The sequence below is a fragment of the Aquarana catesbeiana genome, linkage group LG12 (assembly GCF_042186555.1).
Source record: "Aquarana catesbeiana isolate 2022-GZ linkage group LG12, ASM4218655v1, whole genome shotgun sequence".
Classification (NCBI taxonomy): domain Eukaryota; kingdom Metazoa; phylum Chordata; class Amphibia; order Anura; family Ranidae; genus Aquarana; species Aquarana catesbeiana.
In genome coordinates, this window is record NC_133335.1 from 6679281 (window position 1) to 6703704 (window position 24424).

Below are 24424 nucleotides of genomic sequence, written 5' to 3' on the forward strand. Positions count from 1 at the left end.
GGTGGTGTAATGGTGTGGGGGATGGGATATCACCGGTTCATGCTGGTGGTGGTGGTGTAATGGTGTGGGGGATGGGATATCACCGGTTCAGGCTGGTGGTGGGGGTGTAATGGTGTGGGGGATGGGGTATCACCGGTTCAGGCTGGTGGTGGGGGTGTAATGGTGTGGGGGATGGGATATCACCGGAACAGGCTGGTGGTGGGGGTGTAATGGTGTGGGGGATGAGATATCACCGGTTCATGCTGGTGGTGGTGGTGTAATGGTGTGGGGGATGGGATATCACCGGTTCAGGCTGGTGGTGGGGGTGTAATGGTGTGGGGGATGGGGTATCACCGGTTCAGGCTGGTGGTGGGGGTGTAATGGTGTGGGGGATGGGATATCACCGGTTCAGGCTGGTGGTGGGGGGTGTAATGGTGTGGGGGATGGGATATCTCCGGTTCAAGCTGGTGGTGGGGGTGTAATGGTGTGGGGGATGGGATATCACCGGTTCAGGCTGGTGGTGGGGGGTGTAATGGTGTGGGGGATGGGATATCTCCGGTTCAAGCTGGTGGTGGGGGTGTAATGGTGTGGGGGATGGGATATCACCGGTTCAGGCTGGTGGTGGGGGTGTAATGGTGTGGGGGATGGGATATCACCGGTTCAGGCTGGTAGTGGGGGTGTAATGGTGTGGGGGATGGGGTATCACCGGTTCAAGCTGGTAGTGGGGGTGTAATGGTGTGGGGGATGAGATATCACCGGTTCAGGCTGGTGGTGGGGGTGTAATGGTGTGGGGGATGGGATATCACCGGTTCAGGCTGGTGGTGGGGGTGTAATGGTGTGGGGGATGGGATATCACCGGTTCAGGCTGGTGGTGGAGGTGTAATGGGGTGGGGGATGGGATATTACCGGTTCAGGCTGGTGGTGGCGGTGTAATGGTGTGGGGGATGGGGTATCACCGGTTCAGGCTGGTGGTGGGGGTGTAATGGTGTGGGGGATGGGGTATCACCGGTTCAGGCTGGTGGTGGGGGTGTAATGGTGTGGGGGATGGGATATCACCGGTTCAGGCTGGTGGTGGGGGTGTAATGGTGTGGGGGATGGGATATCACCGGTTCAGGCTGGTGGTGGGGGTGTAATGGGGTGGGGGATGGGATATTACCGGTTCAGGCTGGTGGTGGGGGTGTAATGGTGTGGGGGATGGGATATCACCGGTTCAGGCTGGTGGTGGGGGTGTAATGGTGTGGGGGATGGGGTATCACAGGTTCAGGCTGGTGGTGGGGGTGTAATGGTGTGGGGGATGAGATATCACCGGTTCATGCTGGTGGTGGTGGTGTAATGGTGTGGGGGATGGGATATCACCGGTTCAGGCTGGTGGTGAGGTGTAATGGTGTGGGGGATGGGATATCACCGGATCAGGCTGGTGGTGGGGATGTAATGGTGTGGGGGATGAGATATCACCGGTTCATGCTGGTGGTGGTGGTGTAATGGTGTGGGGGATGGGATATCACCGGTTCAGGCTGGTGGTGGGGGTGTAATGGTGTGGGGGATGGGGTATCACCGGTTCAGGCTGGTGGTGGGGGTGTAATGGTGTGGGGGATGGGATATCACCGGTTCAGGCTGGTGGTGGGGGTGTAATGGTGTGGGGGATGGGGTATCACAGGTTCAGGCTGGTGGTGGGGGTGTAATGGTGTGGGGGATGGGATATCACCGGTTCATGCTGGTGGTGTAATGGTGTGGGGGATGGGATATCACCGGTTCAGGCTGGTGGTGGGGGTGTAATGGTGTGGGGGATGGGGTATCACCGGTTCAGGCTGGTGGTGGGGGTGTAATGGTGTGGGGGATGGGATATCACCGGTTCAGGCTGGTAGTGGGGGTGTAATGGTGTGGGGGATGGGATATCACCGGTTCAGGCTGGTAGTGGGGGTGTAATGGTGTGGGGGATGGGGTATCACCGGTTCAAGCTGGTAGTGGGGGTGTAATGGTGTGGGGGATGGGATATCACCGGTTCAGGCTGGTGGTGGGGGTGTAATGGTGTGGGGGATGGGATATCACCGGTTCAGGCTGGTGGTGGGGGTGTAATGGTGTGGGGGATGGGGTATCACCGGTTCAGGCTGGTGGTGGGGGTGTAATGGTGTGGGGGATGGGGTATCACCGGTTCAGGCTGGTGGTGGGGGTGTAATGGTGTGGGGGATGGGTTATCACCGGTTCAGGCTGGTGGTGGGGGTGTAATGGTGTGGGGGATGGGGTATCACAGGTTCAGGCTGGTGGTGGGGGTGTAATGGTGTGGGGGATGGGATATCACCGGTTCATGCTGGTGGTGGTGGTGTAATGGTGTGGGGGATGGGATATCACCGGTTCAGGCTGGTGGTGGGGGTGTAATGGTGTGGGGGATGGGGTATCACCGGTTCAGGCTGGTGGTGGGGGTGTAATGGTGTGGGGGATGGGATATCACCGGTTCAGGCTGGTGGTGGGGGGTGTAATGGTGTGGGGGATGGGATATCTCCGGTTCAGGCTGGTGGTGGGGGTGTAATGGTGTGGGGGATGGGATATCACTGGTTCAGGCTGGTGGTGGGGGTGTAATGGTGTGGGGGATGGGATATCACAGGTTCAGGCTGGTGGTGGGGGTGTAATGGTGTGGGGGATGGGATATCACAGGTTCAGGCTGGTGGTGGGGGTGTAATGGTGTGGGGGATGGGATATCACCGGTTCAGGCTGGTGGTGGGGGTGTAATGGTGTGGGGGATGGGGTATCACCGGTTCAGGCTGGTGGTGGGGTGTAATGGTGTGGGGGATGGGATATCACCGGTTCAGGCTGGTAGTGGGGGTGTAATGGTGTGGGGGATGGGATATCACCGGTTCAGGCTGGTGGTGGGGGTGTAATGGTGTGGGGGATGGGATATCACCGGTTCAGGCTGGTGGTGGAGGTGTAATGGTGTGGGGGATGGGGTATCACCGGTTCAGGCTGGTGGTGGGGGTGTAATGGGGTGGGGGATGGGATATCACCGGTTCAGGCTGGTAGTGGGGGTGTAATGGTGTGGGGGATGGGGTATCACCGGTTCAAGCTGGTAGTGGGGGTGTAATGGTGTGGGGGATGGGATATCACCGGTTCAGGCTGGTGGTGGGGGTGTAATGGTGTGGGGGATGGGATATCACCGGTTCAGGCTGGTGGTGGGGGTGTAATGGTGTGGGGGATGGGGTATCACCGGTTCAGGCTGGTGGTGGGGGTGTAATGGTGTGGGGGATGGGATATCACCGGTTCAGGCTGGTAGTGGGGGTGTAATGGTGTGGGGGATGGGGTATCACCGGTTCAAGCTGGTAGTGGGGGTGTAATGGTGTGGGGGATGGGATATCACCGGTTCAGGCTGGTGGTGGGGGTGTAATGGTGTGGGGGATGGGATATCACCGGTTCAGGCTGGTGGTGGGGGTGTAATGGTGTGGGGGATGGGGTATCACCGGTTCAGGCTGGTGGTGGGGGTGTAATGGTGTGGGGGATATTTTCTTGGCACACTTTGGGCCCCTTAGTACCAATTGAGCATCGTTTGTACACCACGGCCTACCTGAGTATTGTTGGTGACCATGTCACAAAGCTCCGATTATCTCACCACTGGACAATGAGGTCCCTGTACTCCAATGGCCTCCACACTCACCACATCTCATCCAATAGATCATGTGATGGAACGGGAGATTGGCATCATGAATGTGCAGCTGACAAATCTGCAGCAACTGTGTGATGTTATCATGTCACTATGGAGCAAAATCTCTGAGGAACGTTTCCAACATCTAGTATCTATGCCACCAAGAATGAAGGCAAAAGGGGGTCCAACCCGCTACTAGCAAGGAGGACCTAATAAAGTGGCCAGTGAGTGGATATATTTCAGCACATCTAAAATAATGACAATGAATAATAATACAAATAAAATGGAAAGATTTGAATACATCAAAATCCATCCATTTGTAACATTAAAAGACATAAAAAATGGATCCATTTGTTGTACCTGTTACAAAGTAGCGATGTTGATCTGCGAGTGGGAGGAGCCAGTGTTCTGGGAATGGAAAGTCATTAGATCTTTTCCATTCAGTTGATTCGGGTGATGTCATTCTGCGTGTGGGTGGAGCCTGCTTACCAGTGTACGTGTGGCTTCCTGTTGGCATGACATCACGGTCACATGGGAGGGGCCTGTACTTTTGGCATCATCGCCTGTAAAACAAAATGTGGGGAGAAAGTAATTTTTCTCCTCTGTGAAGTCCTTTTAATACGATTTTTTAAGAGAACGGCTCTGAATTCAATTAGATTCCATTATAACAATGTGGGTCTGAATTGGAGGCGTTTGGCGTTGGAGAGCGCGCTCTCCTGCTTTATCTATTAATTGAGTTGGGTAGAAGGAGTCTGGGATTTATTCAGAACAAAACAATTACCTCCAAGATTTGCACAGCCGCTACCCGATCTCCGCCAGAAAAACTGCAGAAAATCCATCAAATATGGATTTTATGTTTACGATTTGTATAACATTTGTAGCGATCTGGGAACGCGGCCAAGGAGCGGTGCGAGGCCTCCAGCAGAATTATGTAGGTGACATTAAAAGGGCCGATAAAATATACTAAAGAGTTTCTCTGGGTGAAATAATCCAAACTCCTGGATTCTGGAGATGAACCCCAGAAGGGTCACTGTGGGGAGACTAAGAGCAGATACAATGTAAGATCCCCCTTACAGATCAATACACATATTATATAGAGAGAGGAGTGCGGTGATAGCTGACAAAGGATTTGTAATATTAATGGAAGAGATGTGAGATATACACCCCCCTGCCAGACAGCACAGCCAGCATGACCTCTGTTTTCTCTGCTGCAGTATAACATTACAGACTGGTCACCTCCCAGCCGCCAGCCTGTGATTAGTCAGTGATGGAGTAGCATCACCCTGATCATTCCAGCCTGTGATTGGTCAGTGATGGAACAGCAGCACCCTGATCATTCCAGCCTGTGATTGGTCAGTGATGGAGCGGCAGCACCCTGATCATTCCAGCCTGTGATTGGTCAGTGATGGAGCAGCATCACCCTGATCATTCCAGCCTGTGATTGGTCATTGATGGAGTAGCATCACCCTGATCATTCCAGCCTGTGATTGGTCAGTGATGGAGCAGCAGCACCCTGATCATTCCAGCCTGTGATTGGTCGGTGAAGGAGCAGCAGCACCCTGATCATTCCAGCCTGTGATTGGTCAGTGATGGAATAGCAGCACCCTGATCATTCCAGCCTGTGATTGGTCAGTGATGGAACAGCAGCACCCTGATCATTCCAGCCTGTGATTGGTCAGTGATGGAGCGGCAGCACCCTGATCATTCCAGCCTGTGATTGGTCAGTGATGGAGCAGCATCACCCTGATCATTCCAGCCTGTGATTGGTCAGTGATGGAGCAGCAGCACCCTGATCATTCCAGCCTGTGATTGGTCGGTGAAGGAGCAGCAGCACCCTGATCATTCCAGCCTGTGATTGGTCAGTGATGGAATAGCAGCATCCTGATCATTCCAGCCTCCAGCCTGGGAGTATAGAAGTTATGTAGGAATATAAATATATCATTCTAGATACTGAATAAAAATGTGTCTCTTTAGACCCAGAAATTAAATGCATCATTCTAGATTCTGAATATAAAATGTATCATTCTAGAGCCTGCATTCAACTTGTATCCTTCTAGATCCAAAATATAAAGTTGTATCCTTCTAGAACCAGAATATAAAATTATTTTATGTAAATGTATCATTCTAGACCCTGAAAATAAATATAGAACTCTTGATCCTGAATATAAAATGTATCATCATTCTAGATCTCGAATATAAAATGTATCATTCGTGATCTTAGTAACATAGAAAGGATTCTGGGTTTGCACCGTGGGAAGCTCAGCGAACGCTCAGCCCGGAACGATCTCCTTGTACTGTGAAGAATCAGAAAGTTGGTTCCTATGGGAAGATGGCCGTGGTGGTGTCACAGATTTCCCTAGTGGATCAGTACTCCCCCCTCCCCCGCAGATCCACCCCCCCCCCCAGCTCTACAAACACAGCGAGAATTGCGCGGGGAGATAAAGACAGGAATTCTGATAAGAATCTTCTCTTTCATCTTCTGGTTCTCCGCTGCGGTGACAATAGGGAACGAGATACACGATCAGCGTGTCACCCGCGACGCAGCGCACAGCGACGCCTGATCCATACTAAACAAGGCGGGGAGATCAGATTACCTGTTCTGCACATTTCCTCGTCCCCCCATCACACAGGAGCCCCCGCTTCTTCAGCGTGCGTTTTTACGCACTTTATTTTGTACATTTTCAGGCGTTGAGCATTTTAGTTTAGGCTCCATTTACACCCAGGTGATTTGAATGTGGGCCACAATTCTGACCACGATTCCAAATCGGGGCAAAAACCCGGGAGACGTTTGCTATGCCATTACTTCTTAATGACACCCCAATAGCGGTGCGATTTTGCAGCGATTGTCCTTCGATAACTTGCGGAAAAATCGCAATGCGCAAAGCTTGTAGCTCAAAAAGGAGCAGGAGATTCTTTTGGGCGACAGCGCCGCGTGTTGCATTTTGCTGCGATTGCAGCGCGATTTATCGTGTCAAAAATCCCACCGCGATTGGGGTGCCGTTAAGAAGCAATGGCATCACAAACACGTTTCGCTGCGATGTGGAATGGCGGGCAGAATCGCGGCCCCACGATTCAAATCGCCTAGGTGTGGACGGAGCCTTGAGGCTCTGTTCATGTCTAGGCGTCCAGGATCACTGCGATTCTATCTGCGATCCCGAACCATGGCAAATCGCGGGACGCGATTAAGATTGCATCCCATTGTGTTTGCGCAATTTTGCCGCGACTGTCGCCTGACGAATCGTGGCAAAATCACGCCGCGATCGGGGTGCCCATGGAAGTGATGGGGATCACAGGGGCATCCCTCAATTTGCCATGATTCGGGATCGAGGGCAGCGATTCTGCTTACGATCTGCGATGTGAACGAAGCCCTCTGCACTTTGCATTACAACACTATTGCCTCAGGCTGGCCATACATTGTTACTGCTGCCAGTGCTCAACCAGCCCAGATTCCAACCGTTAATGGGCAGGAAGAATGTACCAAGTTAATCAATCGTTCAACTTGGGTTCAACCAGCCTGCCGGATTCTCTTGCAATAATCTTTTCCTCGTAGGGACGGCTTCCCCTACCGGGATAAGACAAATGCTGATTTCCCTGTCCACGCTGTCTGTGTTGATGGGGGAATTGTGCAAATTTCTTTCCTGCAACCTGTGGTTGCAGAAAAGAAAAAATAATTGCAGCGTGTATGGCCGGCCTTACACATACTCATTAGATCTCACCTCCTTATCCAGCAATGTGCTTGAGCTCCGTGTTCCCTCCCACAGTCTGTGATCAGAGCTGCAATTGAAGGCCCCTCCTTCTTCACCTCCCCACTCTCTACCGCTACTCCCAGTGCCTCCCTCTGAGTTCACAAGAGCCGGAACTACAGAGGAGACTCGGGGTATCAACGTGCGCCGACAGTACTGACTGAGCACAAACACTGGAAACAACTGGGGACCACAAACATTTTCTCGTGGATCATCAGTGGTCCGTGGACCATTGGTTGGTGCCTGCTGGCATGGAGGGTCTTTGGTTTGTGAATTGGATTCAATTTGATCAGTTTAGTAACATTAATCAATCACATTGATACATTCACTATATTACTAAAAGTATTGGGACACCTGCCTTTACACGCACATGAACTTTAATGACATCCCAGTCTTAGTCCGGAGGGTTCAGTATTGAGTTGGCTCCGCCCTTTACAGCTATAACAGCTTCAACTCTTCTGGGAAGGCCGTCCACAAGGTTTAGGAGGGTGTCTATGGGAATGTTTGACCATTCTTCCAGAAGAGCATTTGTGAGGTCAGGCACTGATGTTGGATGAGAAGGCCTGGCTCACAGTCTCCGCTCTAATTCATCCCAAAGGTGTTCTATTGGGTTGAGGTCAAGACTCTGTGCAGGCCAGTCAAGTTCCTCCACCCCAAACTCGCTCATCCATGTCTTTATGGATCTTGCTTTGTACACTGGTGCACAGTCATGTTGGAACAGGAAGGGGCCATCCCCAAACTGTTCCCACAAAGTTGGGAGCATGAAATTGTCCAAAACGTCTTGGTATGCTGACGCCTTAAGAGTTCCCTTCACTGGAACTAAGGGGGCCAAACCCAACCCCTGAAAAACAACCCCCACACCACAATCCCCCCTCCACCAAATGATTTGGATCAGTGCACAAAGCAATGTCAGGAGCCTCTTCCTATCATGTTGAGGTCAGGACTCTGTGCAGGACAGTCAAGTTCCTCCACTCCAAACTCGCTCATCCATGTCTTTATGGACTCAATATTGAACCCTACGGACTAAGACTGGGATGCCATTAAAGTCCATGTGCGTGTAAAAGGCAGGAGTCCCAATACTTTTGGTAATATAGTGTATGTGGCCACTATTAGACTGGACATTCTGGGGGAGAATGATCTCTAGTGATGAATTCCTACAATTACAACAATGTAGCACAATATGATTGTAGATATTATTGACTATTGATCACATATTGCTCCACCTTTCTGCAATCAGGTGTTTCTATATCCTACCCCATGTGCAGCCTCATCTCTGTCCATTCATCTGGGTAGTTCAAGCTGAGCAGTTGCACTACATAAAACTTGCCTCTGTGTGCGTCCAGCGGTGAGGTCGGCAGAGGCACTCTTCCCAGTCTGCAGAGAGCTGCCTCCATGGTGGTTGGACGGTGAAGAGTGAAGAGCTGACACACCTGGGTTCAGTTCAGGGAGGTTCCAACAAATGGATGCTCATTAAAGTCAATGGGAGCCGAATCTGCCCACTCAATTTTCTTCACTATTAAGGTAATAGCCAAGGAAATGGCAAGGAAATGGCAAACAAATGGGGGGGGGGGGGGGGGGCATGTATCAACACACAGACAATAAGTGAAAAATAGACTTTTAGGGAGCAGTGAATGTGGCAATGCTGAAAGTATAATTATTCCTTATAAAGAACCTGTTGGGGGTCCCCCGAACCTCCCTGTGAAGGGCCACATTCTCTATGGAAAGAAAGCAATAAAGTGACATTTACAAAGGAAAAAAAAGTTGTTTGACTGACATTTCCCTGCATACTTTATACACAATGCAATGGGACCCCCCCCCCCCCCCCCCTCAACATATATACCAGACCATCACCTAGGAGGATGAAGGAGGATGAGGGTCTGGAATGTATTCTGGGGGCCCCATTGCATTATGAACAATATATAGGACACTTCTAGTGAAAGTGAATTAAAAGCTGTTTGCTTTGTATCTGGATCTGTATGGATTTTGGGGACGAGGGAAGGGGGGGACCATGTAACATAAACAAAAATGGAGTCCCCCCCCCATCCAAAATCCAGATGCTTTGGTTCTGGTTTGATTTTTAAGGGGAACACTTGAAAAAATGCTTTTGTCCCCCCCTCCAAAAATCCAGATCCTTAATTCAAGCACATAACCTGACTACAACATGAGGGGGGGGGGGGGGCATTTTGGTGAAGACAAGGGCCTCATCCCCACAACCCTGAACCAGTGGTTGAGGGGGTGCGGAGGGGGATTGGTCAGAATCTGGAAGGCAGATAGCCACACCCCCAATGTGAATGAGTAAGGACTCATTCACAAAAAAAAAAAAAAGAAAAAGAAAAAAAGAAGGGGTCAATGCCCATTGGTCAGGTGATGGACGCCTACTCTATCAGACATTAACGGGGGGCTGCCGCTATTGAGCCCTCCTTCTGGAAAAGCTAGTCCCCAGGCTGCCATACTGATCCCACAGAGTCATCACTTTCTGAGAGACCTGCAGCAAGCACGCTGTTCAGGAATCCACTTTCACTTCACTTTCCGCATGCTTGGTTCAGGCTACATTATTGAACCCATATTTAGGAGGAGGACAGTGATGCCAGTCCATGCCACACTCCAAACCTCTCAGACTCAGAGTTGGTTGGTGTGATTATTACATTATTATTATAATACAGAATTTATTTTTTTAAATTATTAATAAAGATTTATATATTATTATAATTATTAATATTAAGGATTTATATATTATTATTGTACAGGATTTAAATTTTTATTACACAAGATTTATATACTATTATTAAGGATTTACAGTAGCTCACAAAAGTAATTACACCCCTCACATTTGTGTAAATCTTTTCTTCTATCTTTTCATGTGACAACACTGAAGAAATGACACTTGTCTACAATGTAAAGTAGTGAGTGTACAGCTTGTATAACAGTGTAAATTTGCTGTCCCCTCAAAATAACTCAACACACAGCCATTAATGTCTAAACCGCTGGCAACAAAAGTCAGTACACCCCTAAGTGAAAATCTCCAAATTGGGTCCAATTAGCCATTTTCCCTCCCCGGTGTCATGTGACTCGTTAGTGTTACAAGGTCTCAGGTGTGAATGGGGAGCAGGTGTGTTAAATTTGGTATTATCGCTCTCACTCTCTCATACTGGTCACTGGAAGTACAACATGGCATCTCATGGCAAAGAACTCTCTGAGGATCTGAAAAAAAGAATTATTGCTCTACATAAAGATGGCCTAGGCTATAAGAAGATTGCCAAGACCCTGAAACTGATCTGCAGCACGGTGGTCAAGACCATACAGCGGTATAACAGGACAGGTTCCACTCAGAACAGGCCTCACCATGGTCCACCAAAGAAGTTGAGGTCACGTGCTCAGCGTCATATCCAGAGCTTGTCTTTGGGAAATAGACGTATGAGTGCTGCCAGCATTGCTGCCGAGGTTGAAGGGGTGGGGGGGTCAGCCTGTCAGTGCTCAGACCATACGCCGCACACTGCATCAAATTGGACTGTATGGCTGTCGTCCCAGAAGGAAGCCTCTTCTAAAGATGATGCACAAGAAAGACCGCAAACAGTTTGCTGAAGACAAGCAGACTAAGGACATGGATTACTGGAACCCGCTTAGGCTCTGAGGAAAGGGGTTCTCCCCCGAAACGTGTCAGCCATTGCCGTATCCACCTGATGTCCGGTCCCGGTTTCTTTCTGATGTCTGTTACTGCATACCTGCAGCTAATGTTCATGCTTGTCATTCATGCTCGTTTGTGAGTATTCATTTGCTATTTTACCTTTTTTAATAAACGCTATCAGTGGTAATGCACTAGGTCGGTGCGCCCTCTCTACCTTCTTTTCTTTTTATAGCTTATGAAGACCAAGATAAACGTATTTGGTTCAGATGGTGACAAGCGTGTGTGGGGGCAACCAGGTGAGGAGTACAAAGACAAGTGTGTCTTGTCTACAGTCAAGCATGGTGGTGGGAGTGTCATGGTCTGGGGCTGCATGAGTGCTGCCAGCACTGGGGGGCTACAGATCATTGAGGGAACCATGAATGCCAACATGTACTGTGATATACTGAAGCAGAGCATGATCCCCTCCCTTCAGAGACTGGGCCGCAGGGCAGTATTCCAACATGATAACCACCCCAAACACACCTCCAAGACAGCCACTGCCTTGCTAATGAAGATGAGGATAAAGCTGATGAACTGGCCAAGCATGTCTCCAGACCTAAACCCTATTGATCATCTGTGGGACATCCTCAAACGGAAGGTGGAGGAGCGCAAGGTCTCTAACATCCACCAGCTCTGTGATATCGTCATGGAGGAGGGGAAGAGGACTCCAGTGGTAACCTGTGAAGCTCTGGTGACCTCCATGCCCAAGAGGGTTAAGGCAGTGCTGGAAAATAATGGTGGCCACACAAAATATTGACACTTTGGGCCCAATTTGGACATTTTCACTTAGGGGGTGTACTGACTTTTGTTGCCAGCGGTTTAGACATTAATGGCTGTGTGTTGAGTTATTTTGAGGGGACAGCAAATTTACACTGTTATACAAGCTGTACACTCACTACTTTACATTGTAGACAAGTGTCATTTCTTCAGTGTTGTCACATGAAAAGATAGAAGAAAAGATTTACAAGAATGTGAGGGGTGTACTTACTTTTGTGAGATACTGTATATATTATTATTATACAGGATTTATATTATTAATATTATACAAGATTTATATATTATTATTATGGATTTATATATTAATATTGTTAATAATATACAGGATTATTATTATAATACAGGATTTATATTACTATTATACAGCATTTATATTATTAATATTATACAGCATTTATATTGTTTCTATTATTAAACTGGATTTATATTATTATTATTATACAGGATTCATACATTATTAATAATAAGGATTTATATATTATTATTAATAATAATATACAGGATTTATATTACTACAGTTATACAGGATTTTTATTATTATTATACAGGATTTATATTATTATACAGCATTTATACTGTTTCTATTATTGTACAGGATTTACATAATTATTATATAGCATTTATATTGTTTCTATTATTATACAGGATTTATATAGCATCAGTCTGCGCAGCACAGAGAGACAGTACACTAACAATAAAATTCAATACAAAAGGAATCAAAGGGCCCCGATCCTTAGAGCTTACAATCTCACAGTCATTGTAAAAGAATTTCTGTAAATCTTTAGCGGTGATCCTGCCATGAAGGCACTTCCTGTTATAGGGTGTCAATGCTCTGTCCTTGTTCCCCATTGGTCAAAGGGTCAAACTGTGAACTGAATGTCTGACTGCAGCAGGTCTTGTAAAATGTAAGTGGGAGAAAAGAGAAGGAAAAAAGGAGAAAAGAGAAGGAAAAAAAAAAAAAAGAGAGAGAGAAGAGAAGTGGAGAAAATAGAAAAGAAAAGAGAGAAGAGGAGAAAAAGAGAAAAAGAAGAGGAGAAAAGAAGGAAAAAAGAGAAGAGAAGAAAAAGAGGAGGAGATGAGATGAGAAAGAGATGGAAATAGTAGAGAAGGAGAAGAGGAGGAGATGAAAAGAGGAAGAGAAGGGGAAGGAGAAGAGAAAGAGAAGAGGAGATGAGAAGAGGATGAGATGAAAAGAACAAGAGGGGGGGGTGAGAAGAGAAGAGAAAGAGGAGGAGAAGAGGAGGAGATGAAGAGAGAAGAGGAGGAGAAGAGAAGAGAAGAGGAGGAGAAGATGAAAAGAGAAAGAGAAGAGGAAGAGAAAAGAAGAGAAAAGAGAGGAGGAGAAGAGGAGGAGATGAAAAGAGAAGAGGAGGAGATGAGAAGAGAAAGAGAAGAGGAAGAGAAAAGAAGAGAAAAAAGAGGAGATGAGAAGAGGAGGAGATGAGAAGAGAAAGAAGAGGAAGAAGAGGAAGAGAGCAGATGAGAAAAAAAGAGGAGATAAGAAGAGGAGGAGATGAAAAGAGAAGAGGAGGAGATAGGAAGAGAAAGAGAAGGGGAAGAGGAGGAGAAGAGGAGAAGAGAAAGAGAAGAGGAGATGAAAAGAGAAGAGGAGGACAAGATGAGGAGATGAGAAGAGAAAGAGAAGAGGAAGAGAAAAGAAGAGAAAAAAAAGGAGATGAGAAGAGGAGGAGATGAGAAGAGTAGATAAGGAGAAGAGGAGGAGATGAGAAGAGGAAGAGAAGAAGGAGGAGAAGGAGAAAAGAGCAATAAAAAGTGTGATTATCGGGGTATGTTTCGGGGGATTTGGCTTTTCTTTCCAGGAATGACAGACAAGTCTCTCCATCTCGCGGCGGGTCACTCCGCCCTGGCTCTGCGACAGATGACCCCCATCCCCCCCACCCCCCCACTAATCCTGGCCTCCTTTTTTATCAATTCAAATAAATTGTTGGGAGCGATCGTCCTCTCCCAGCCAAAAAACACATTAGTGGGTGACAGGGATCAGCGCGGTAGTTAATCAGGCCTCGCGGTGATTGATAGCGTGTCGGCGCGAGCTTTAATCAGCCAGGCCGCGCTCCAATTTTCAGCCATTACGGCAGCTCATCTATGTGATCACATCGGGGTCTGGGGGTCATTCGTCACATTTGATATACACCGCCATTTTAAATGGCAAGCTCAGTCTGCAGGAATTAATCCCCCCCCCCACCTCCCGCCAAGAAATGAGCATTTCCTCTTCAGCATCAGAATGGTCGCCAGATGACGCAGCAAACGCATGCGGAACGTAGGTAGACAAGATTTATTGCAACACCATTAAAAAGGGAAATCACAGGTGTTGGGGAAAATCAGCCATTTGATGGCGCTATACAGGAAATACAGCAAACGTGTATCATAAAGGTTCAGCAGGCCATTCACAGTGCCCCTGTGCTATGGAAGAACGATAGTGGGTGGAGCCAGATCCAGGGAAGACATTGGCTACTTTTTATAGGACTGCTCAGAAAAGGAGCCAATCAACAGCTATAAAAGGGACGTAATATCAGCTAATAAATAACGAAGGATTTACCGCATTCACAAATTGTGGGGTGTAATCATAAATCATTCACAGAGTTGTTCGTCCTGCAAAGCTGCGTGTACATTCATTCCATGCCATAATAGAATGTTATTCGGTTATTTTTCCTGCAGGTAGAATGACAGTCATTTATCAGGAAAATACTGCAGTATGGCCGCTAGATGGAGCTGGTGATCAAAGAAAATGAATACTTTTTTGCCATGAATTGTGAGCGCCATCTAGTGGGCATAATGCAGCATGCTGTTGAACCACCCAAGTGTTTATGAATGAATAACATTCAATCTGGGGTGACCCCCCTATCCCTGAGAACCATTATGCCCTTTGTGATGTCAGCAGGGGCAGTTGCGAGGGGGCGGAATCTAAAAGGTGCCCAGGGGGAGCTCCTATTGGTAGTTTGAGCACAGGCATGCGATTTGTTTTTCTGAGAAAGGTATCAATGTCCGCAGAGGGAGAGGAACACGTAAGGGGTGAGGATAGGTGGGGTTCTGTAGTCCAGAGGAGGAGAACTTGCTTGGGATTCATGTGAAGAAGAAGAAACATTGTCAGGAAGTTAGGATCTCACTGGATTTCTGGCAGGATCAATGGGTCTTCTTCTGTACTGCAACATATTTGTTCACACCTGTAGCCAGGGTCAGGACCAGTGGTGGGCAGGAGGGGCGGCTGCCCTGGGAACTGTGTTGAGAAGAGGAATTTGGGGGGGGGTGACAAGGGGTAAGAATTGTCCTAGGAGGGGACATTTTGTGGAGCTGTACTAGAAGTGGTGATTGGGGGGGGGGGGATTTGTGTTGGGAGGGGGGATTTGGGTGGTTTATGCTGTAAAAGGTAATATGGTGTGTGGGGGGGGGGATTTGTGCTGAGATCGGAAATTAGTTCTCTTTTCGGTGGGGGGGGATTTATGCCAGTAAGGATGATTGGGGAGTAGTTGTGCTAGGGGAGGAGGATTTTAAGTGGGGGGGGGGGGGGTATTTGTGCTCAGATGGGAAATATCGGGGTAGAAGAATTGTGCCAGGAGGGGGGAAGTTTTTATTTGGGGGGGATTTGTGCTTGAGGCATGCGGGAAGAAAGGGGTCAAAGATTTGTGCCGGGGGGGTATTTCAGCAGTGGGGTGGATTTGTACTGGGAGGAGGGAGAATTTATGCTTAGGGGGAGCATGCAGATTACTGCTCCATTTTTTTGGGGGGGGGCACAATGTGGCATGTTCGCCCTGGGCTCCAGATGACCTTGTCCCGTCATCTGCCTTTAGCTACGCGTTTTGCATCATTCGTGCGTCATCAGGAAGCTAATATTTTTTCTATATTTGTATAATTTTTTCACATGCACTGTGTAGTATAGTGGTTTATGTAAATAGTGTTGTTTGCACACACAGGTACATGATGAGTGTTCCTGAGTGGAAATCAAGGGGTTGAGGGCATGATGTAAACTCTACACACGTTTCGTGGATTTGTCCACTCGTCAGGAGCACAATGCCAAAAATGTATATAGATCTAGAATGAAAAATAGTATATTAAAAAGGCAGAAAGTGAAAAAAAAAACCCAACTGCCAGCGCGTTCAACTGAGGAGCGTTCTAGCCCCAATAAACGATTGGTGCACCTAACCGCGCTAGTTGTGTCAAGCTCTTGAACATTAATTCATTCCAATGGCAACAATAAAGTAATATTCTGGCCAATGGAATGAATGAATGCCCAAGCGCCTAAACGTGTTAGCAAAGCGTGACGTTAGGCGTGTTTTTTCGCAGCTTTTTTTCTCCCCTGGGGCATAGGCTTCCCGAGAAGGAAAACACAACATCCTGTGTGCAGTGTGCAGGGGGGGGGGTACTTAGATTTATTGGTCAATTCCCTCATTCGTTCAGAAGAGAATTAGCCTGAAGAACATTCGTTTTTTTGCTCTGTTCATGCAGAACGAATGTACTTGTGGGTTTTGCTGGACAAATGTCTATGCAAATATTTTTAATAAACACACCCCTAAAATATTGGATGCATAGAAACTAATAGAAATTACAAAAACGAACGATGGCACATATATGCGATATATACCTATATTTAATAGGTATTGATGAGAGATCATTGGCCAGATACAATATGGGACAGCAATGCTGAGGGAAGCGCCTCCATGCTCTGGTAAGACGCATGCAGCCGGCTTCTCATTGATATTCATGTGTGGCGGGATCAAGGCTTGTATTATGTGTTATCAGAGGATTTCACAGAATTAGTGCGCTCAGCTACAATTACATTCAGAGCGGCGGCGCTGACTTTTCATGGAAATGAGCGATATTATTATTTGCTGTCAGCTGGGGGGGGGGGGGCCTCGGAAAAAGGGCCCCATTGTTGGAAATGACAATATCGCTTCCTTGTATCTCTGGGCTGTATTTCTGATTATTATTCTGCATTAAATCCATATTCAGGGACAGAATGCAACAACCACCATCTACTTCATCCAGCCTTCGCCTGGTGTCACCATCAACTGCCGCTCTGCAGCAGTACGCCAACACAAGGAGTCCCAGGGGAACAGAACACAGGGAGTCCCGGGGGAACCGAACATAAGGAGTACCGGGGGAACCGAACACAAGGAGTCCTGGGGAACTGAACACAAGGAGTCCTGGAGGGGACCAAACACAAGGAGTCCTGGGGAACTGAACACAAGGAGTCCTGGAGGGGACCAAACACAAGGAGTCCCGGGGAACTGAACACAAGGAGTCCTGGAGGGGACCAAACACAAGGAGTCCCGGGGAACTGAACACAAGGAGTCCTGGAGGGGACCAAACACAAGGAGTCCCGGGGAACTGAACACAAGGAGTCCTGGAGGGGACCAAACACAAGGAGTCCCGGGGAACTGAACACAAGGAGTCCCGGGGGAACTGAACAGAAAGAGTTCAGGGGAACTGAACACAAATATATGTAAAGCAAAGGTTTCCTTTGTAGCTTTGGGGGTGGTGTCCGGGGTTAGACCAGAGCTCTCCAAACTACAGCCCGCAGGTCACATCTGGCCCACTACAAGATTAGAACCCTTAATGCAAGGGGGACTCTGGTGGGCACCCTAATGTAAGGGGGGGACACTGATGGGGACCCTAATGGGGGGCTATTATGGGGACTCTTATCTAGGGGGGACCCAGATGGGGATTATTTGTACAATATACAATGCAACCTTTGTACCTAAAAGTTTGGAGACCCCAATAAGTTAGACCCCATGTCAGGGGAGATTGACTCACTCTTTGTTCCGGTTGATCACTGACACTAATTCTGAAAGTGATGAGAAATCCAAAATTGTACAGTTGTCACCAAAACAGTAACAGGAGGGAAATCTTCCAATGGGATCACATAAAGATGTAGCTGTTTAGTAGGAGCTACCCTTTAGGCTGACACATTACAGACAGAGATTTTTCAGCATGCTGGGCATTTTGTGTCTGTCTGAGAGAAGGCTTTGGGGCCTCATTCAACTCTCATTCTTCCTCTAGTGGAGGTTCACCGATGGCACGTGGCGTAGGAATTGCCGCTCTGAGATTTCCGTATTAAACACATCCAAACTCGCCCAGCCATTCCAGAGGTTTACAGCCAGAATTTCCATTAGTGGTGGAGTCACCCCATGTCCCGCCAACTTACTTGAAATAAATTAAAAGTGATGTTTTTGCCCTGCCGGCGACTGTTTAGAATTACGAAGCGGAACGTCTAATGCAGTCACCGTGCCGCGACAGAACACCCGCGCCTATAAAACATTTCCAGATATCATAAAAAAAAAAAAAAAAAAAATCTTAAATGGCGATTGCGGGAGCTCTGAGAGACGGGCGCCCAACTGGTGGTAAAAGCCGCCGCGTTGTGCAAAATATTTCATTATCTGCTTGTAATACACTTCACCGCATTTTATGCGGCGATTATAGACGCGGCCGATCGTTTTCACAAACGCTCTTCTCTGCAGACATCCCATTCCATAAATCGTCCTGCCGCCTCAACCTGACAAGAACAACGCAGAGAAACCGCTCTTGGGTTTGCTCGTTTTTAGCACACAGTGAAGTGTGTCATTTTGTGGGCGGGGCCAAACATTTAAAGTGTTCATCTGATTCTTCAAATTTCCAATTAAAAGCAAAATGCCATTTTAATGCGACCAGGCACAATTTTTTTTATAGTAGCAAAGCTGCCTCTGAAAGTAGTGGAAGGTCACTTGTCCTATCCTCTCGCCAATGTCACCTGTTGCCATGGTCACCTCTCCTATCCTTTTGCCATGGTCACCTGTCCTTTTCTCTCACCATGGTCACTTGTCCTATCCTCTTGCCATGGTTACCTGTCCTATCCTCTCATTGCGGTCACCTGTCCTATACTCTTGCCATGGCCACTTGTTCTATCCTTTTGCCATGGTCAGCTTTAGCCATTGTCAACTGTCATATCCTCTTGACATGGTCATCTGTCCTATCTTCTTGCCATTGTCATCTGTTGCCATGGTCACCTGTTCTTTCCTCTTGTCATTGTCACCCGTTGCCATGGTCACCTGTCCAAGACTCTTGCCATGGTCAACTGTTGCCATAGTCACTTGCTCAATCCTCTCGCCATGGTCACCTGTCCTATCCTCTCGCCATGGTCACCTGTTGCCATGGTCCCCTGTTCTATCCTCTTGCCATTGTCACCCGTTGCCTTGGTCAACTGTCCTATCCTCTAGTCATGGACAATTGTCCTATCCTTTTGCCACGGTCACCTGCCCTATCCTGTCGCCATTGTTACCTGCCCTAACTTCTCGCCATTGGTTAACTGTCTTATCCTCTTGTCATGGTCATCTGTCCTATCTTTTTGCCATTGTCATCTGTTGCCATGGTCACCTGTTCTATCCTCTTGTCATCGTCGCCATGGTCACTTGTCCAAGACTCTTGCCATGGTCAACTGTCCTATCTTCTTGCCATGGTCACCTGTTGCCATGGTCACTTGTTCTATCCTCTCGCCATGGTCACCTGTCCTATCCTCTTGCCATGATCACCTGTTGCCATGGTCCCCTGTTCTATCCTCTCACCATGATCATCTGTTCTATCCTCTTGTCATTGTCGCCTGTTGCCATGGTCACCTGTCCAAGCCTCTTGCCATGGTCACCTGTTGCCATGGTCACTTGCTCTATCCTCTCGCCATGGTGACCTGTCCTATCCTCTCGCCATGGTCACCTGTTGCCATGGTCACCTGTTCTATCCTCTCGTCATTGTCACCCGTTGCCTTGGTCAACTGTCCTATCCTCTAGTCATGGTCAATTGTCCTATCCTTTTGCCACGGTCACCTGTCCTATCCCCTCGCCATGGTCACCTGCCCTATCTTCTGGCCATGGTCACATGTCTTATCCTCTTGTCATGGTCATCTGTCCTATCTTCTTGCCATTGTCATCTGTTGCCATGGTCACCTGTTCTATCCACTTGTCATTGTCGCCTGTTGCCATGGTCACCTGTCCAAGCCTCTCGCCATGGTCATCTGTCTGCCCCACACCACCAGAGAGGGAGCCATGCTGCTGCCCCACACCACCAGAGAGGGAGCCACGCTGCTGCCCCACACCACCAGAGAGGGAGCCATGCTGCTGCTCAGCACGGCATGCCTCCCTCCTCCTTTACCACCTCAAACATACAGAGGGAATTTTCTCATTTTCCTCTACTGGAATTAAACTGCATAAAAGGGTCAGAGAAGGTAAGAGAGCGGCGTGTGATGGAGGAGGCGGGCGGAGGGGGGGAGTGCTCAGAATAAGCAATAATCACTTAGCACTGAGGCCCGCCGTGGGGTGCCGGATTCTGGCAGACTACCGGGAAGGTGTAAAATGTCACCATTGACTTCTCATCGACAGACTAATAAAGGCTCGGCGTATGTACAGCATTATCCAGACAATATAATAAAGGCTTGGCGTATGTACGGCATTAGACACACACAATATAATAAGGGCTTGGCATATGTTCGGCGTTACACAGACAATATATTAATGCGGGGGGTCTCAAACTGGCGGCCCTCCAGCTGTTGCGAAACTACAAGTCTCATGAGGCATTGCAAGACTGACCATTACAAGCATGACTCCCACAGGCAGTGGCATGATGGGACTTGAATTTCACAACAGCTGGAGGGCCGCCAGTTTGAGACCCCCTGTAATAAAGGCTTGGCATATGTACAGCGTTACACAGACAATATATTAAAGGCTCGGCGTATGTACAGCGTTACACAGACAATATATTGAAGGCTCGGCGTATGTACGGCGTTACACAGACAATCACATTTCAGGAGGGAAATTGGAAGCCTGTGATTTAAAGAGAACCTGTCTGCCAAAAGCTGTTTAATGACATTTATGGTGGCCAGAAAAAAAAACTTCCTTCATTTGCACCTTTGATTTGGTTTCACTCTTCTGACCTGCCATCAATCCAAAGAAAAGCACTTTCATTGGAACGCGAGGTGGCAGGTGGGTGGGGCTTAGCCTTGACATTAGAAAAGTCAAGCCCTTTGTAGGAACTATGTATGAATTAAGTAATTTTATCTAAATTATCATTAAAATTAGACTCAAGTATAACCATATGGTTTCACCATGAAATTTGATGGGGGTAACAAACATCACATGGCTTTGTTAACAAACATCACGTGTCTTTGTTACACTCCACATGGCTTTGTTGATAAACATCCCATGGCTGATATAAAAGTGTTAGGGTTAGTGGTATAGTAAAGGTTAAAGGTCCCTCTCTGTGCCCCAATGTCTATTATGTTCCCAGTTGAGACGCCCCAATGTGTATCAGGTTCCCAGTTGAGGTGCCCCAATGTCTATCGTGTTTCCAGTTGGGCCGCCCCAATGTCTATCATGTTCCCAGTTGGGCCGCCCCAATGTCTATCATGTTCCCAGTTGGGGCACCCCAACGTCTATCATGTTCCCAGGTGGAGCGCTACAATGTCTATCATGTTCCCAGTTGGGGTGCCCCAATGTCTATTATGTTCCCAGTTGAGACACCCCAATGTGTATCAGGTTCCCAGTTAAGGTACCCCAATGTCTATCATGTTCCCAGGTGGAGCGCTGCAATGTCTATCATGTTCCCAGTTGGGGTGCCCCAATGTCTATCATGTTTCCAATTGGGCCACCCCAATGTCTTTCATGTTCCCAGTTGGGGCACCCCAATGTCTATCATGTTCTCAGTTGGGGTTCCCCAATGTCTATCATGTTCCCAGTTGGGGCGTCCCAATGTCTATTATGTTCCCAGTTGGGACGCCCCAATGTCTATCATGTTCCCAGTTGAGACGCCCCAATGTGTATCAGGTTCCCAGTTGAGGTGCCCCAATGTCTATCATGTTTCCAGTTGGGCCGCCCCAATGTCTATCATGTTCCCAGTTGGGGCACCCCAACGTCTATCATGTTCCCAGGTGGAGCGCTGCAATGTCTATCATGTTCCCAGTTGGGGTGCCCCAATGTCTATCATGTTTCCAATTGGGCCACCCCAATGTCTTTCATGTTCCCAGTTGGGGCACCCCAATGTCTATCATGTTCTCAGTTGGGGTGCCCCAATGTCTATCATGTTCCCAGTTGGGGTGTCCCAATGTCTATTATGTTCCCAGTTGGGGCGCCCCAATGTCTATCATGTTCCCAGTTGAGACGCCCCAATGTGTATCAGGTTCCCAGTTGAGGTGCCCCAATGTCTATCATGTTCCCAGTTGGGGCACCCCAATCTCTATCATGTTCCCAGTTGGGGCACCCCAATGTCTATCATGTTCCCAGGTGGAGCGCTACAATGTCTATCATGTTCCCAGTTGGGGCGCCCCAATGTCTACCATGTTCCCAGTTGAGACGCCCCAATGTGTATCAGGTTCCCAGTTGAGGTGCCCCAATGTCTATCATGTTTCCAGTTGGGCCGCCCCAATGTCTATCATGTTCCCAGGTGGAGCGCTACAATGTCTATCATGTTCCCAGTTGAGGTGCCCCAATGTCTATCATGTTTCCAATTGGGCCACCCCAATGTCTATCATGTTCCCAGTTGGGGCGCCCCAATGTCTATCATGTTCCCAGGTGGAGCGCTACAATGTCTATCATGTTCCCACTTGGGGTGCCCCAATGTCTATCATGTTCCCAGTTGGGGCACCCCAACGTCTATCATGTTCCCAGGTGGAGCGCTACAATGTCTATCATGTTCCCAGTTGGGGTGCCCCAATGTCTATTATGTTCCCAGTTGAGACACCCCAATGTGTATCAGGTTCCCAGTTAAGGTACCCCAATGTCTATCATGTTCCCAGGTGGAGCGCTGCAATGTCTATCATGTTCCCAGTTGGGGTGCCCCAATGTCTATCATGTTTCCAATTGGGCCACCCCAATGTCTTTCATGTTCCCAGTTGGGGCACCCCAATGTCTATCATGTTCTCAGTTGGGGTTCCCCAATGTCTATCATGTTCCCAGTTGGGGCGTCCCAATGTCTATTATGTTCCCAGTTGGGACGCCCCAATGTCTATCATGTTCCCAGTTGAGACGCCCCAATGTGTATCAGGTTCCCAGTTGAGGTGCCCCAATGTCTATCATGTTTCCAGTTGGGCCGCCCCAATGTCTATCATGTTCCCAGTTGGGGCACCCCAACGTCTATCATGTTCCCAGGTGGAGCGCTGCAATGTCTATCATGTTCCCAGTTGGGGTGCCCCAATGTCTATCATGTTTCCAATTGGGCCACCCCAATGTCTTTCATGTTCCCAGTTGGGGCACCCCAATGTCTATCATGTTCTCAGTTGGGGTGCCCCAATGTCTATCATGTTCCCAGTTGGGGTGTCCCAATGTCTATTATGTTCCCAGTTGGGGCGCCCCAATGTCTATCATGTTCCCAGTTGAGACGCCCCAATGTGTATCAGGTTCCCAGTTGAGGTGCCCCAATGTCTATCATGTTCCCAGTTGGGGCACCCCAATCTCTATCATGTTCCCAGTTGGGGCACCCCAATGTCTATCATGTTCCCAGGTGGAGCGCTACAATGTCTATCATGTTCCCAGTTGGGGCGCCCCAATGTCTACCATGTTCCCAGTTGAGACGCCCCAATGTGTATCAGGTTCCCAGTTGAGGTGCCCCAATGTCTATCATGTTTCCAGTTGGGCCGCCCCAATGTCTATCATGTTCCCAGGTGGAGCGCTACAATGTCTATCATGTTCCCAGTTGAGGTGCCCCAATGTCTATCATGTTTCCAATTGGGCCACCCCAATGTCTATCATGTTCCCAGTTGGGGCGCCCCAATGTCTATCATGTTCCCAGGTGGAGCGCTACAATGTCTATCATGTTCCCACTTGGGGTGCCCCAATGTCTATCATGTTCCCAGTTTTGGCACCCCAATGTCTATCATGTTCCCAGTTGAGGTGCCCCAATGTCTATCATGTTCCCAGTTCCCAGTTTTTCAACTTCCAAAAACCTAAGGAACCATTAAAAGCCCATTGCACCCTTAAAAAAAACATCCCCCCCAAAAATTCCCCATTTCCTAAACACATGTTGCCAAAATATTTAAACTTTTACCAAATTTTTCCTAATGCCCAATTTCATCACACAGGGGCAAATAGAAGGGGGGGGGGCTTCTCCAATCTTTAAAGGTGATGGCCAGCCCCCTGTTGAAGCCCCACTGATTTAAAAGAGAGGAGATTGGCGGCATGCTTGGACTATGATGGAGAAATGGGAACTTCCCGCTTCACTGGAAATCTGGCAGCAGGAAATGAGCGTGCATGGAAGAGCGGTTTGTGCAGGACGCCTGACACTCCAGGTGACAAGACACAGCGAGACGATCGGACAGGGGGGGGGGGTTTCCGCACGTTTTACGCCACTTATACGAAAGGTCACCCGACGCACATTCATCTCCGGCGCAGGAGAGGAGATGTCACCGCCGCCATCCATTAGACGGACGCCTGTCACCACCGTCTTTTACGAACGCCGCTGAACCAAACGCCAAGCCACTTGACATTACAGTTGCGGTGCCTCTTCGCCGGCTGTCAGGCTGATTTCCCGGCGGAGTTATGGGAACGTTGGCGGAGAGCCATTTGCTTGGAGGTGGGGGAGAATTAGAGCGTTCCATTGGTCGGTCAGTGATGGCACCCCGCGAGGGTTATTTTTAATATATTAATCGGGTCGCCGGACAAT

The 24424-nt window shown here is 48.4% G+C and overlaps 1 long non-coding RNA gene across 1 annotated transcript in view; it reads right to left on the bottom strand.

The window, feature by feature from the left end:
- Positions 1-3988: 3988 nt before the first annotated feature.
- Positions 3989-24424, bottom strand: part of LOC141113222 (uncharacterized) — a 37277-nt gene continuing 16841 nt past the window's right edge. The window contains exon 3 of the long non-coding RNA XR_012236746.1: positions 3989-4173. This is a non-coding gene — a long non-coding RNA (uncharacterized lncRNA). The remainder of the gene's footprint in view (positions 4174-24424) is intronic.